This window comes from Nannospalax galili, unplaced genomic scaffold (genome assembly GCF_000622305.1).
Source record: "Nannospalax galili isolate Female #2095 unplaced genomic scaffold, S.galili_v1.0 scaffold410, whole genome shotgun sequence".
Taxonomy (NCBI): Eukaryota; Metazoa; Chordata; class Mammalia; order Rodentia; family Spalacidae; genus Nannospalax; species Nannospalax galili.
In genome coordinates this window covers 1,456,623-1,465,254 of record NW_008329143.1, presented here as the reverse complement: position 1 = coordinate 1,465,254, position 8,632 = coordinate 1,456,623, and the positions used below count along the sequence as shown (strand labels likewise).

At 45.9% G+C, this 8,632-nt stretch overlaps 1 pseudogene; it reads right to left on the bottom strand.

Moving 5' to 3' along the window:
• Positions 1 to 5,549: 5,549 nt before the first annotated feature.
• Positions 5,550 to 8,632, bottom strand: part of LOC115070465 — a 6,699-nt pseudogene continuing 3,616 nt past the window's right edge.

Genomic DNA, 8,632 nt, shown 5'->3' with positions numbered 1-8,632 from the left:
CTGTCTTTTTTTTGGGGGGGGGGTGAGACAGGGTCTCCCTGTAGCCCCAGCTGGCCTTGAACTCACAGAGATCTGCCTGCCTCTGCCTCCAGAGTGCTGGGATTAAAGGTATGTGCCACCATGCCCAGCTCACCCCTGTCGTTTTTTTTTTTTAATTTGTATATGTGTGTATTACCTACATATAAGTGCACCCATGTCATGCAATGCAGTGCCCACAGAGGACAGAAGAGGGCATCAGATCACCTGGACCTGGAGTTACAGACAGTTGTTAGCTGCATATGGGTGCCGGGATTCAAACCCAGGTCTTCTGCAAGAGCAGCCAGTGCTCTTAAAATGCCCTGGCCCCTGTCATTTTATAGAAGAAAAGAACTCCAAACAAAGGGGTCACTCAGTGTGTGCCACTCCTGCAGCAGGGCAGAGTTCAGCCAGGCCCACCCCGTGTGTGTCCAGTTGGGCTCACTGAGGAACTCTGAAGGCAAAGCCTTCCTTCCCGCTGCCCATCGAACTGTTCTACCAAGGAGTCATGGTTCAGAACCCAGATTTTGATCCTGCGCTTTCCTGCACTTCCACTCTGAGGCCTGGGGTGAACTACGTCACAAACTGCCTCAGTGCCTCACTTTTTTCATCTGCAGATGGGGAGAGTAAACATCTGATAAGTGCTCAGAAGGGTGCCTGGCATGTGAGGGCTGTATACTGGTGATTGCTATCACTACTGATGTGGGAGGCTGAGGGAGTGATGGGACCAGCTACTGGTCATTTATCGACATGTACACATCTGTAGTGGAAACAACTCCAGTGGGAAGAATTCCTGAAAACTCCTACAATGCTGGGAACACCTTCAGAGGTCAGCTGCTGTGGTTATCCCAAAGGCTCTTCCTTTCCCTCCCAGCAGAGGGCACCATTCTCCTAAACCAAAGCTGTAGCTGGCGCCTCCCAAACTGGCCAGGTAGGGCGGGATCTACAGGAAGGGAGGGCCCATGAGCTAGAATGTCACACTGGCTGTTGTATACCTTGTAAGGAAATCTGCTTATGAAGACAGATCTAGAAGAGTGTCTAGCGCAGAACAGATGTTCAGGAAATACTTGCCAAATGAATAGCCACAAAAGCCCCATGATGATGCACCATTCTCAGATGGGGATGGTTGCCCAGGCATCAGCCATCCATAGTTATTGGGCCATGACCTTAACCATGGCATCAGCTACATACATTGTCTCACATCTTTCAGCTATATAGAGGGAGGCTTCATGGTTCTCTTATTAAAAGGAAATTGAGAGTCGGGATAAAGGCTAGATGTGGTGGCACACCATGGTACATGCCTATAATCAGCACTTGAGAGGGAAATTGAGACTTCCAGACAAGCCAGAGCTACATAACAAGACAGAGGGAGAGGAAAGATGCAGGAGGAAAGAGAGAGACTGTAATGAATAGTACATAGCCACCAGAAAGCAGCAGAGACAGTTCTAGGGTCTAGTTCTCCTTGATTCCTAAGTATGAGACTTTTGTTTTATGTTATGTTAGGCTATTTTTATGTATTCATTTATTTACTTACTTTTTTTTGTTTTTTGATACAGGGTCCCACTATATGGTCCTGGCTGACCTAGAACTTGCTATGTAGGGCCAGGCGTGGTGGCACACACCTTTGATCCCAGCACTCAGGAGGCAGGGGTAGGTGGATCTCTGTGAGTTCGAGGCCAGCCTGGTCTGCATAGTGAGTTCCAGGCCAGCTGGGGCTACAGGGAAACCCTGTCTCAAAAAGAACAACAACAAAAAAGAACTTGATATGTAAACCAAGTTGGGTGGGAACTCACAGAGAAACACTTGCCTCTGCCTCCCAAGTGCAGGAATAAAAGGCATGCGCCACCACATCCAGCTTTTTTTTTTTTTTCTTAAACAAGGCTGGCGAGATGGCTCAGTGGTTAAGAGTACTCACTGCTCTTGCAGAGGACCAGGATTCGATTCCCAGCACCCACATGGCAGCTAACAACCATCTGTAACTCCAGTTCCAGGAGAACCTGATGCCTTCTTCTGACCTCCGTGGACATTATATGACATGGGTGCACTTACCTACATACAGGCAATATACTCATATACATAAAAAATGAAAAATAACAAATAAAATATGTTTTTAAAAAAGACAATGTCTAGTCAGGTATGGTGGCACACACCTGTAATCCCCAGCACTTGGGAGGCAAAGGCAGGAGGACCTCTGTGAGTTCCAGGCCAGCCTGGTCTACATAGGGAGTTCCAGGCTAGCTGGGGCTACAGGGAGACCCTGTCTCAAAAAGACCCCCCCCTAAAAAAAGACAATATCTCATGTATCCCAGGCTGGTCTTCAACTCAAATGTAGCCTTGAACCTCTGATTCTCCCACCTCCACCTCCTAAATACCCGGATGACGGGCATAATGACAGGCATGTGCTACCAAGCCTAGTATACGCAGTGCTAAAGATTAAACCCAGGACTTCATGCATGCTAGGCAAACATCCTACCAACCGAGTTACCTCCCTGGTCCTCTTTTTGAAACAGGGTCTCCCTGTAGCCCCAGCTGTCCTAGAACTCGCTATGTAGACCAGGCTGGCCTTGCACTCACAAAGATCTGCCTGCCTCTGCCTCCTGAGTGCTGGGATTAAAGGCGTGTGCCACCATGCCTCTCCCTGGTCCTCTTTTTATCATTAAGAAAAAAAGTTGAGGTAGGAAAGGAGGGCTAGAAAGATGGTTCCACAGTTAAAAAGCACTTTTGCTACTCTTACTGAGGACCCAGGTTTGGTTGCCAGCTCCTACATGGCAGCTCACAACTATCTGTAAGCACCAAAAATTACTTTATTGTCACTAAATGTGTATTATTCTACATATATATGTATTCATATATATGTATATATATATATATATATATGTAGGCAAACCCCTCATATACATAAAATAAAAAAATCTTTCTCTTTTTTGAGACAGACTCTATGTAGTCCTGGCTGGCCTGGAACATACAAAGATCCACATGTCTCTGCCTCCCCGGTGCTGGAATTAAAGGCCTGTGCTACCACATCTGGCTAATCAATCTTTAAACAAACAAACAAACAAACAAACAAAAATAAAATAAAACTTGGGATATGGAAAGATGGTTCAGCAATTGAGTGGATCCCAGCACCCACATCAGGCAGCTCACAAATACCTACAACTACAGCTCTGTGAATACCTGCATGTGCATGCATACATGCACGCACACACGCACACACACACACAGAATAAAACCTGAAGCTGGGGAGATAGCTGAGTCAGTATAGCACTTGCCACACAAGCATGAGGACCTGAGTTCAATTCCCAGTACCCATGTAAAAGCCAGGCATAGTAACACATGCTTGTAATTCCAGTGCTGGAGAGCCAGACACAGGCAGACCCTGGGGTTCACTGGTCAGCCAGCCTAGCCTATTCAGTGAGTCCCAATAAGTGACTCTATCTGAAAAAAAAAAAAAGTGGGAGCCTGTACAATGACTCAAAAATAAAAGAAAGCTTGCAAGGGCTGGGATGTGCCTCGGTGGTAGAACAGTTGCCTAATATGCACTGGGTTACACAAAAGCCCCCTGACTAGATATTACAGATGGGGCCATAGGGCATACGTGCAGGACGAAATACTCTTCCAATGTTACTCTGGCCCCGTACCAAGGCAAGGCTGGCCACCTTGACCCTCGGACTCTATGCCCTGCATTAACCCATCCAGCCTCTTCTGGGGTCCCTTTGAGTGTATGAGGCCTTATCCCAGAAATTTCATATTCATTCATTTGACAACTATCTACTGATTACTTCTTCTGTTCCAGGCACTATTGTTAGTGCTGGAGACACAGAAATGCAGTAAACAAGTCAAAATTCCAATTCTAACATGTGGGAGGCTCTGGGAAAAAATATGTGTAGGAAGGCTGGGTATGATGGCACATGCTCTAATCCCAGTACTTGGGAAGTAGAAGCAGAAGAATCAGGAGTTCAACGGCAGGCTTGGCTATATACTATATAGAGAGTTGGGACCAGCCTGGACTATGTGAGAACGTCTCATAAAAACAAAATGTGTAGGTCTTTCACATACCTTAATGTGTCACATTTGTGACTTGAAGGCTATTTTCTACTTGGACAAGCATATCTTTATGGTAGCCTGGAGGCCAGGTTCACATCCTTCCAGGACTCCTTGGACAGGAATGGCTAGGTAGGAAAAGTGTAGGAAGAGTCAGCTCCCAGATCAGAAGCCAGACCAGTCCCTCTAGCCACCCCAAGCTCCATCTTACCCCAGCCCACTAGTCCAAGTTCTGTCCACTGACTTTCTAAAACAGCTTTGTTTGAGCACTCCTTGAACCTAAAAGTATAGGTATGGCCTGTGCTGGCTGTCCCCTTAGGACAGACCCAAGAAAGATGCACTAAGTCCATTTTGGCAGAGAGTGATCTAGAAGGCAGAGAGAGAGACATGGGTTGTAATAGTTACAGCTTGGTCCAGGGGGGTGCAGGGTACAGAAGCCCTCTAACACACAAGGTGGGATGGATGAGATGGCTCAGTGGGTAGGGATGCCTGTCACTAAGTGTGACAACCTGAGTTCACTCACTGGGACCCTCATAGTGGAAGGAGAGAACTGACTCTCCAAACTTGTCCTCTGGGCTCCATATAGATGCTATGAGAAGTGCATGTTACACACACACACACACACACACACACACACACACACACAATATATATACAAATAAATAAATGTAAAAATTTTTTAAATAAAGTGCTGGAGAGATGGCTTTCGGTTCCTGGCTGTCTTGCAAAAGACCCAGTTTTGAATCCCAGCACTCACATGGCAGCTAACAACTGTCCATAACTCCAACTCCAGGAGATCCAATGCCCTCTTCTGTCTTCCATGGGCATTGGACAACACTGGAACATTTACATACATGCAGACAATATACACATACATATAAAATAAAAATGATAATGAATTTTTTTTAATTAAAAATAAAACACAAGTCAGAAACCCCTTCTGCCCAGCGTTAAGGGCGTCTTCAATGGGAGACAGACCATTGACAAGATACATCTGTAAAATATGCCATGCAATAAAAAGGCAGTCCTACAGAGAAGACAGAGCAGGGATAGGACAAAAAGAAGAAGGACTGATGTGAAGACCCAGTTCTAGTAGCCAAGGAAGGCCCTGTTGACAAGGCGTAGTGTGAGCAAAGACTCAGCAAGTACAAAGGCTCTGATGATGCAGGAATGGCAGGAGGGATTCGGCGGGGAGGCCAGTGTGGCTGGAACAGAAGAAGAGCCAGGGTGGTAGAAGATGAGGTCACAGAGGTAAAGGGTGGAGCCCAGGGTGGCCAGTCCTGGGCATCCTCCTCCACACCTGAGCTAGAGGATGAGTTAAGGGCCAGGCCCAGCCCCAGAGGTCCTGAGAAAAGTCCTGACTAAGCTCCATTCTAGACCTGGCAAAACCTGATCTTTCACTGAAACATCCCTAGTCACCAAGGAGGGGGCTGGGCCTGCCTAGGCCTGTGTCAGCTGCAGAGCTGGCAAACAAGAGCTGCAGGATTGCTTTCTCAGAGCCCCAGGGCTGACTGGCTAGTCTGTCAGAGAACAGAAAGAGAGCCCTGGTTAAGAGCACACGCTCTTGTACCTGACTTCTTCCAAAGGACCCAAAGGAATCGCATGAGGTGATTCCAATCAGAAACACCCAACATCAGTGCTTGGTCTGACATGCAGCTAGGGTTCCATAGCAGTAACTGTTGTTAGTATTGCTGCTGTTTGTTCTTTGGCCCTCTCCAAGTTCAGGGTGGGCAGGAGCCCTGCCCATTCCTTCAACACCCTCATGCTTCTGCCCAGCAAGATGCAGGGTGGGACAGGAATCTGAGAGGGGATGGGTAGGTCAGGAATGCAGGAATGTCCAGCCATTCCTGTCCTCGCTGCCCTCCAGTAAGTCAAGCTCAGTGGCTATCAGGGCAGGGCAGAGAGGACTTGTATGTCTTCCTTCAACCTGACTACCTTGGTCCTCCTGGAAGACAATGCTGACTGATAAGGCTTATTAGTACTTAAGCTTCATGATTTATCATGTGCTAGACAATGTGGTTAAGTTTCCCTCTAAATCAAAACCCACTTAACCCAAGGCCCCTACATTTGCCTTCCACCTGACACGCAAACCACCTCCCTTCCTCAGACACCACCCAAATGCCAGCTTATCAGGGATGCCATCCTTGGATTGATCCTTTTTTCTTTCTTTTTTGGAGTACGTGTGTGCTCGTGTTTGTGTGTATGTTTATGATGGTACAGCTGAAGGTCAGAGGTTAATGTTGGATCTGCATTAATTGGTCTCCACCTTTTCATCATCATTATTATTATTGGGTTTTCTTGAGAAAGGGCCTCATTTTGTAGTCCTGGTTGGCCTACAATTTGCTATGTTGATCAGACTGACCTTAAACTCACAGAGATCACCTGCCTCTGCTTTTCAAGTGCTAGGATCACAGACACATGTCTGCCTTACCTTATTTTTTGAGGCAGAGTCTTTCACTGAACCTGGAAGTCACCAATTCTGCCAAACTAGGTGGCCAGTGAGCCCCAGAACTCCTCCTACCTCTGTGCCCTGGACACTGAAATTTCAGGCACACATTGAAGCACCCAGCCTTTTTTTTATGAAGCTCAGTTTGCCCTGATACTTCTTTTTTAAAAAATATTTTATTTATTATTTTAAGTACCTACACAGTGGCTTATAACCATTCGTAACTCCAGTTCCAGGGCATCTGATACACTCTTCTGATCTCTGTGGGCATTGTACACACCTGATGCACTTACATACATGCAGGGAAAGCACTCAAACTCATCATTTTTTTTCTTTTTTTGTCTTTTTGCGACAGGGTCTCCCTGTAGCCCCAGCTGGTCTGGAACTCACTATGTAGACCACGCTGGCCTCAAACTCACAGAGATCTGCCTGTCTCTGCCTCCCAAGTGCTGGGATTAAAGGTGTGTGCCATCATGCCTGGCTCGAAGCCCAGCTTTTTATATGGGTGCTGGGGATCTGAACTCAAGTCCTTATGTTTGCTCAGCAAGAACTTTACCACTGAGCCATCTCCCCAGCCCCCTTGTTTTATTTTTATTTGACAAAGCTTCAACATTTCACCCAGGCTAGCCTTGAATTTGGGGGCTCAGATAGTCCTCCCCCTTTGGACTCAAGTAGCAAGGACTAAAGTGGGTGCCTCCTCACCTAGATTGCATCTTGTGATGTGGGATCCTGCCCCCTTTTTTTTCTGTAGTGCACTTTTACTATACTGTGTTCTGTTTGTCCTGTTCTGTACTTTGCTTTCTTCCCTCAGAGGAATATAATCTCCCTGAGGGCAGGAGCTTTTGAATGTTTCTTTCTTTTTTTAAAAAATATTTTATTTATTTTTATTTTATGTGTGTGAGTGTATTGCCTGCATGCATGTGAGTGCACCCATGTCATGCAATGCCACGGAGGTCAGAAGAGTGCATCGGATTCCCCTGGAACTGGAGTTAAGGAGGGTTTGTAGCCGCCATGTGGGTGCTGGGAATCAAACCCAGGTCGTCTGCAAGATCAGTCAGTGCTCTTAACCATTGAGCCATTTCTCCAGCCCCCTTGAATGTTTCTTTATTACTATATCCTTAACGAGGAGAGTTGTATCCAGCACATATTAGGTACTCAACAAATATTTGTAAAGCCAGGCATGGTGGTGCATGCCTGTAATCCCATTACTTGGGAGACTGAGGCAGGAAGATTGGGCTATAATGTGAGAGCTTGTCTTGAATAGTAATGATAAATAAATATTTGTTAAAGTCTGGTGTGATGGCATGCACCCATAATCCAAGCACTTGGGAGGCTGAAATGTTGGAGGATTGAAAGTTTGAGGCCAGCCTGGACTACATAGTGAGACCCTTTTCTAAGAACACAAAAAACTTGAAAAAAGCACTTTGCAACCTTCCAAAGCAAGTTCTTCTACTGAGATGATAAAGTCAAAACACCTCAGGAAGTAAGGTCACTCACTAAGGGTAGAGCCCAGATGGTAAACCTCAGAGCCAAAAAAAAAAAAAAAATCCAGGGACAACACACATAACACACATGACATCTCATTTAATCCTGATAGCAACCCTCAGTGGAGTTTTGAGTATCCCATTTTACAGAGAGGCAAGCTGAGGCTAGAGAGTGGTAGAGGTGGAAGTGTTCTATCTGTTCTGCATCATAGAATGTGACTTCTTGTCAGCCGTGGGATGTGAGATGACTTTAAGTGCTAGATGAGAAAAAGGTATTAAAATATTAGATGGCACTGAATCACATAGAAAGTGAATTCCTTTTTAATCTTCCTTCAGTCCTGTTTGCATTGAGGAAGAAAGTCCCTGTTGCAACTAGAAAGTCCATTTCTTTTTGGAGACATAGAGGCTGGAGATTGGAACCCAAGGCCTCATGCTTATTAGGCAAGTGCTCTATGGCTGAGCCACATCACAGTTCTTACATTTTAACTTAGAGATTTTCCAGAGACTGTTCTTTGGGAAGAAGTTCTTTATATCCAAAAAGTAAGAGAAGAATTAATACTAGGGAGGCAGAGACAGGCAGATCTCTATGAGTTTGAGGTCAGCCTGGTCTACATAGCAAGTTCCAGGTCAGCCAGGCTACATAGTA